This window comes from Pteropus alecto, unplaced genomic scaffold (genome assembly GCF_000325575.1).
Source record: "Pteropus alecto unplaced genomic scaffold, ASM32557v1 scaffold87, whole genome shotgun sequence".
Classification (NCBI taxonomy): domain Eukaryota; kingdom Metazoa; phylum Chordata; class Mammalia; order Chiroptera; family Pteropodidae; genus Pteropus; species Pteropus alecto.
Window position 1 is genome coordinate 6,390,038 of NW_006443225.1, and position 8,106 is coordinate 6,398,143.

The window sequence follows — 8,106 nt, forward strand, 5'->3', positions numbered from 1 at the left end:
CTGTGATCTACTCTACCAAATATTTGAGAAAGAATATGTGTCAGCAATCGGTCCCATTGAGTTAATGTGTAGGTGTGCGGTGGCTTGGAGACGAGGTCAAGACGCCGTGATCGTGAACAAGCCCCTGCCTACCCCAGGGTCTTATTTTCCCCACTTGGAAAATAGAGCAGTGAACTCGCTCTCTCTCAGCATGTTGTGTGATTCGGTGTATATTTGCAGAGAAGTGAAATTTAAGCATTGTCCAGCCCTAGGAGGTGGGCTCCCTTGGGGAGTTATCCTGGGCCACCTTCTCTGTACACCTCTGGGTGGTCTCATCTACTCACAGAGCGCCATCGTACTTCCAGACCACCCTGCCCTGAGGTCTGAGCATATTTAACTTGAGTGCCACAGAGATGTCATAATCGATGTGTACTAAATGCAGCTCCACATCGTCCCTCCAAACTTCCCGTGTTTCCCATTTTAGCAATTACATCACCACAACTTGGTCATGAGCCCCCCCACCCCCACCCCATCCTCCACTCGTTAAGCCCAGGCTGTTTTACTTCCGTAAATCCTGTCGTCTGGTTGTCGCTCCTGCCACACTCTGACTACCCCCCATGCAAGCCACCATCGTCTTTTACCTGGTTTGCCGCAGCTACCTGCTCACTAGTCCCTCGGCCTCGGGCTTTGCTCCTTCTCCATCTCGACCTTGCAACCAGATTATTTTAAAGTAAATCCGATCGTGTTACTTACTCCCGTTTAAATCTTTTAGGGGATCTCTATTTACCTCGGGATAAAGTCCATCTCCTTAAATTTGCTTTATAAGGCTCTCCTAATCCCGTTTTCGTTTACATCTCCAGCTGGATCTTTTACCACGGGACATTCCTCTCACCCACCCCTCCCCGAGTTCAACCCTACCTGAAATACTTTCATTTTTCTAAACGTGCCCAGTCGTCTCTAGCTTCTGCAACGCTCCTCTGCCTCCGCTTTTCCTCAGAGGTGGCTGTCTTCCCTTTTTACCTATTTACCCAAAGTGAGTGAGGGTTAGGGGCGCCATTGCCTCCCTACCTCTCCTGTGCACCCCTACCTCTCCTGTGCACCCGTAGCCCATCATCCTGCCTGAGTGTTAAATCCCACGCCTTCGCAGCGCGGGCTACATCCTCCTCGGCATTGTTACCAGTTCCTACCATGGTCCCTGGCAATACAGGTCGGAGCCCAATAACCCTTTTAGAATACACAGTGATGGACACAGGAAGCCAAAAATAATGAGTAGCCTTAGGTATCCACTAATAGATTCATTTTATAATGCTGTATTTTCAGCGTTGAATTCCACCTAGTTACAAGTTTATAACATTTTTCAAAAACATGTAATGAATTTTACTTAAACCAATGATGTTTTTGTCACAATTACTATAAATCTTTTTCTTTTCTTTTTCTTTTTTAGCAGAAATAGTGTGTGTGGTTTGTGAAGTGAAATTCTGGAACAATAGCTAGCTAGCTGTTCAATGCATAAGGGCAGAAATGTTCATTTTAAACTCAGACTCTGAAACTTTTAAAACTGAGTTGAAACTAATGCTCCAGTAATGATTGGAGGAAGGAGTGGAAGGAAAGAGCATTAAGCTCTGAGTTCCGGTTCCTTGTTTTTCACTAAATTTTAGGATAGCAATTATCAATGTGTTAAGAAATTACTCTGATACCGACTTCTTAAAAAAAAATCCTGATACTCTTAATATTTTTCTTTTGTTTACATGAGATGTCAGTGTATTGAAATTCTCATTTTCCTGGTGCTCACTTACAGCTAGCAATACTAACATATGTACATTTAGATCTTTATTATTTCTAAACACCACCCTGCCACAAACTTTCCAATAAAGTTAAACAAGAATTCTTTGTTGAGAGATGTAATATTTAGAGGGAAGGATAAGGGGATAAATCTTAACTACTACAAATTGTTTCCCTTCAGCCTTACTCTGAAGGAGATCCTTGTTGGTTTTCTCATTACTGTATAACTAGTCTGTTGACTTTGTTACACTTTGGTGGAAGGGAGTAGAATTTAGTAAGAAAGAAAAAAAAATTGAAAAGTAGGGAAGGAAAGTTTGTTTCTTTAGTAAAATAGGAAAAAAATGGATTATATAAAAGTAAAAGCAAGTAATGTATTTAAAGTGTTTAAAGCAGAGAAATATGCATTATAATTATTTACTGTTTCTACAGAAGAGTATTCTCCCAGTATGTATCATCTGTTTATAAGACACACCAAATGATGATTATAAACAAAATATAAGGGAAAAATAAATGCTGGAGAAATGGCTTCTCTTGTGTATGTGTGCTTGGATCATTTTGAGTTTAGAAAACATTTTAGACACTGGTTTAGTAAAAGTCTTATAAGTACACTTACATTTTAGTGAACTGTGTTTTTCAGTTTTTAAACCTTTTGTAAAATCTTATTTCCAATTTTTATGAAGTGCTAAAGGATTTTTTAAAAATGTTTATACCAAAACATTTTTTAAAAAAAAAACAACTTATTTTAAGAGTATCTTCACAATGAAACAGCTCATTTTAAGAGTATCTCCACAATGAAAGGTGTAGATTTTTATAATTGCCAGTCCAGTAGAGATACGTAGATAGCGATGACTAGCACATAGTCTGGTGGGAAGAGGGTGAGATTTGGAATGAAAGACTCAGGTCTAAGCTAGTTTTATACCTTCTGCAAGTTATGTCCAGGACTTAGTTTCTACATTTATAAATTGGGCAATGATTTGTCATCTTGGTCACCTCACAATGCTGATGTGAGGGTCAAGTCAAAGGAGGATAATGGATACCACTCCCTCTAACGCAATGGGCAAATAGTTACTGGGACTACAATTCTATACACTCTGCTTCGGTCTTGGAGACATTTGGTTTTCATGGAAATTATATACGAATGAAATAAATTACTTTTTCATAAACTCTGATTCCCTAAGGGGATTCGTATCCACTTGCATTTGTTTGTGGGTAATAGCTGATATTAGAGACAACTGGGACACTATATAAAAAATAATCGTTGTAGTAAGTTTACAGAAGATTCTGTTACACTCTAGATTTTGTTATGCTCTACGTATTATACTAGATGATATGTGTGTGTGTGTGTGTGTGTGTGAGTTGAGAGAGGACCTAATAAAAATAGAGAAAAAAAGGCAAATATTTAATGAAGTATATCTTGTTCAGTGCCCACTGTCAAAGGTTAAAAGAAGATATTCTTTAATGACAATATTATTTGTTATTATCGACCCATGATAAATCTAGGATAAAGTAGCAACGAGAGCACTTCTATTATCCTTGACTCCTTCACCTGAGTTTGAAATATTTGGCCAGCGGTTAATCCTACTTGCAGGTTTGACTGAGAACTTACTATGTGCAGAAAGTTATAGTATATACTCTATGGATGGTCAAATAAATACAAAGGCATTTTCTCTCAAGGAAGCTAAAGTCGAGTTGTGGGAAAGAAAAAAAAACAGAAGCCCTAACACATTTGTGAGGGAGCCTACATTCTTTTTGAGGGAAGGACAGCTGGGTGAGCAATAAATACCCCAGCTGCTTCTCTTTGCAGGCTTCTAAAAAAACCCCACCAGCAGTCAGAGGAGGTGACTCCTCCCTGAATGTGTCATCCTCACCCTCTACCGTTAGAGTCCTATTCTCTAGGGTCCTAAAGTTTTTCTTTTTAATTTATTGAGGTGACACTGGTTAATAAATTTACATAGGTTTCACATGTACAATTCAATGATACGTCATCTGTATGTTGCATTGTGTTCACCACCCAAAGTCCAATCTCCTTTCGTCACCATAGATTTGATTCCCTTTACTCTTATCTACCTCCCCCTCCTCCCTTTCCCTCTTGCAACCACTAAACTGTTGTCTGTATCTATGAGTTTTTGTTTGTTTCTCTTGTTCATTTGTTGCTTTCAGTTTTGTATCTCACATATGAGTGAAATCATACGGTTCTCAACTTTTTCTAACTTATTTCACTTAGCATAATTATCTCAAGATAAAGTTTTTAATTTTCTAAAGTTGCTCCTTAAAATCTAAATCTCCCTGAGAGGTGTAGATGGCACTTTAAGTTAACAAACACCTAAATCATCTTTTACCTGCTCAGCAAAGATTGTTCTTATCCTGCTAAGACCAAGAAAGGGAACAAGATGGATACCTAAGAGAAGAGAATGCAAACAGCAAAGGTAGAAAGAAAGAAAGGATCCAAGACCTAGCGAGGTGGAACTCAAAAAAAGGCTGTAACGGTTTTGCCTGGGAACAGTCTCTCCAGCTCCGTTTCTGTGCTGGTGGGGTGTCACGTGGCATCCAGCCTCTGCTCTCAGGCTTCCAGGAGCTGTTGGTCTGGCCCCACCTGTATTACCTGTCAGTCTTGGAATCTAGCTGAACTCAGACTAGCTTGATGGTAAACATGGTACTAGAAGAAAAACCAGTCTGAAGGTCAGACTTGAGTTTGTTGTGACTTTGAGCCATTCAGACCTTCTACAGACTTCGATTTCCACCTTTGTATGAGGAGAGAGTAGATTATATTTCTGTTCTGCTCTGGGTCTCTCCCTTGCCCTGCTAACTTCTCTCCCAACTCTTTTTACTCTAAGCTTCTACCACAGGTGGTAAAAAATGTGGCAGCTCCCAAAGCACGGAAAACAACCCAAATGCCCATGGATGAGTGGATAAACAAAAGATGGCCTATACATCCAATGGAATAGAAGGAAGGAAACTGCCACATGCTGCCACATGGATGAAACTTGAATACGTTACACTAAGCCAGTCACAAAAGGACAAATACTGCCTGATCCACTTATATGAGGTACCAAGAGTAGCCAAATTCATAGAGGCAGAAAGTAGAACAGAAGTTCCCCAGGGCTAAGTGGGAGAGGGAATGGGGAGTTATGTGTAATGGGTATGGAGTTTCAGTTTGGGGCTGATGAAAAGTTCTGGAGATGAATATTAGTGATAATTAGACAGCAACGTGACTATAATTAAGGTCACTGAACTGTACACTTAAAAATGGTTAACATGGTACATTTTATATTATGTATATATTGCCACAAAAAGTATTTTAAACCAACTAACCAACCCGGAAGCCCACAGTGGGAACCCTGGCTGAAGACCCGTTTTGTGTGATCTGCCTAATGCCTTGCCCCCGACGACGTTTCTGTACAGCTGTTTGAATTTTGACCCACCCTCAGTCTCTCCCCGTGTGACAGGGCACCCTCCAGGGCCCTCTCCAGGGGGTGCTCCTCATTCTCCCTCGACATACACACTCCTGGAGCCGGGCTGGTACCTGCATTCCCCAAGCTCTTCGCAAGCGAACCCTGCTCTGTCCCTCCGCCAGCCCTGGAGCTGTCATTCCAAGCCCAGGTCTTGCTCTCCCACTCTCGCTAGGGCTGCGGCCCAGACCACCCTCTTCTGAGGCGCATCGTGTGCAGCCCTCACCCACAGCCTCCATCCTTCCGCCGTGACTTTGATTTTATTACTCCTGCTCTTCAACCCCATGGAGACCCTATTCACCAGTCCTCTCCCCGAGCAGTCACTTCGCCCTTCGGGGGTTTCACACGGTTGTGTGGGTTGTGTGGACTGGTGCTGCTGCGCGTTGGCTTACTGTCTGCAACCACAACCAAGCCCCAGGGGAAGTTGATCAGTCCCTTTCTACAAGTCTGTTGGTGACTTCCTCTTACACTCTGTTAAATGAGACTCTCTTTGAGCCTCATTCCATATCACTTTCGGCCTCCGTAATGCCATGTAATAGAGCATCGTTCTGTCGTGTTCCAGCATAGTTCTGCATCAACGAACCTCATTTTGAACTGCCTTTCTTGCAGCCTTCTCAAGTGCTCTGCTCCCTCTGTTCCAAGTTTCTGCGCCAGGAGATCCCACTGCCTGGCGCGTTGCTGCTTTCCTCCTCTTTGTCAAACTCCTGTTGGTTCCTGAGGTCTCAGCTGGGACCTCTTCTCTAAGAAAACATTCACTGGCTCTTACCTCGGGCTGCAGGAGGGAGGCGTGCGTGCCCGCAGCACCCTCTGCTTATTCCTATTATCGTGACTGTACTACGGTTTCCCCAGAAGTGAGATTTATGAGGGCAGGGACTTTTATGGGTTATTCATTACGGCATCCTCAGAGTCTAATACAGGGCCTGACAGTAAAATGGGCCGATTAAGTCACTGAATATACTTTTAAGAATACACTGCTATAGGTTTGGTCTAATAGATGATGATTTGGCTGACAATTTTACTTCTGTGATTTTATTATATTCCTATAAATATCAAGTCATTACTTTTTACATTACCTTTTATTTTTTTGGCCCGTCAATTAGAGTTAGGTTTGGCTGCATGTAACAGAAAATCCGCAAATAACATTCACATAAACAAAATAGAAGTTTTGTTCCAATTCTGTACAAACTCAGGTACAGATGGTGTTGGGCTGATATGAGTCTCACTCCAGATCTTCAGGGATCAGTTTTCATTCAGCTTTACTTCCCCACCCCCAGGCCGTGCTCCTGTCTTTGTGCTTCAAGATGGAGGCTAGACTTGCATTCCAGGCCGCAGGGCAGAGGAAGGAATGAAGAAAGGGTGACAGCCTGCGCTCACTGTCCTTCTGGGAGTTCCTCAGAAGCTCATGTCCAACATTTTTGCTTACATGCTGTTGAGCGGACTAACCACACTTAGCCGTAAAGGAGGCTGAGATGCACAGTCTTTATTCTGAGCAGCCACGTGCCCAGCTAAAAATTCTATTGGTATGGAAGAAGCAGAGCAATGGATATTGGGGGACAAAAAGAAGGGTAGGCCACATCTGAGTTTAAGAAGAGCAAGAGATACGTTTGTCCCCCTCCCCCCACATGGGGGCGGGCGGATACGTTCCAAGACCCACAGCGCATGCCCAAAACCACAGATAGTACCAAACCTTGTATTTACTGTTTTTTCCTATACATACATACCTATGATAAAGCTTAATTTATAAATTAGGCACAGTAAGAGAGTGACACAATATCTAATAAAATAAAACGATTATTATAATTCTCTTCAGTAATTTTCACATATTTCAGTCCTAATCTATGCCTGATTCTGTTTAGCACCACGTGCAGGAATGACGCGCTGTTGCCCGTTCCAGGGGTCCCTTGCTGAAGTCTTCACAGAGGCTCAATGCTTCCAGCGCAACACGTGCCATCAACTGAAACGCATTTTCTGTTCATGTCTTTTACCCACAGATTTAGCGCGTTTTCCATCTTTTCTAAGGATTCCAAATATACTTTATTAAACTCGATTGCTGATTAGGCCCTAAGCAATTATAAAGAAATGACACAATTGATATTCAATGAGAGGTTATTTTTCTGGACATATTGACATATTAAGGTACTTTTCTTTAAAAATCTGAAGTCTACAGTAAAAATAAGTGCATGTAGACATTATTCTCTGTTTTCTGCAAGAGCTCTTGGAGAACAGGATGCCTTTTCCATCTTAACTAAGTATTTATTTATCATGCACTGTGGCCAGAACTTTTGCAGTTTGAAGTGTGACAGCAAAACTAGCACACATTTCTTTTTCCATCTTTACAATTTCATAGAAGATTCATAGATCTTACCATAGATCTTAGTGACTTTAGCACACAATTTTTTTTTTTCTTTATTAAATTGAAAACTTTTACCTTTTCACTCTAAGGAAGCACTTTACAACTTCTCTTCGGCATATCTGAATCGCCAGTATTGCTACTCTTGCGCTGTGGGGCCATTATGAAGTAAAATAAAGGTGATGTGAACACAAGCATTTGTTTGATACCTCAGTAATGGATATGGTAACTGAGACGGCTACTAAGCGACTAACAGGTAGGAAGAGTCCACAGTGTGGGGACGCTGGACAAAGGGATGAGTCACGTCCAGGGCAGGATGGAGTGGGACAGAGTGAGATTTCATCACCCTACTCAGAATAGCACAAGTTTTAAAGCTTATGAATTGTTGATTTCTGGAATTTTCTGTTTAATATTTTCAGACCACGGTTGACCGCGGTTAACTGAAACTGTGGAAAGTAAAATCTCGGATAAATGGGAACTACTGTACGTCAACATCATAATCCAGATGAATCTAGATTTCAAATGTGTTCTTCCCAACTCTTACTC

General features: G+C 41.6%; 1 long non-coding RNA gene across 1 annotated transcript; it reads left to right on the top strand.

Annotated features, from left to right (window-relative positions):
• The first annotated feature begins 3,989 nt into the window (after positions 1–3,989).
• LOC112472581 lies at positions 3,990–7,754 on the top strand. The gene is made up of 2 exons (XR_003043662.1): positions 3,990–4,807; positions 7,067–7,754. It is a non-coding gene; the product is annotated as an uncharacterized LOC112472581 (long non-coding RNA).
• The last annotated feature ends 352 nt before the right edge of the window (positions 7,755–8,106 follow it).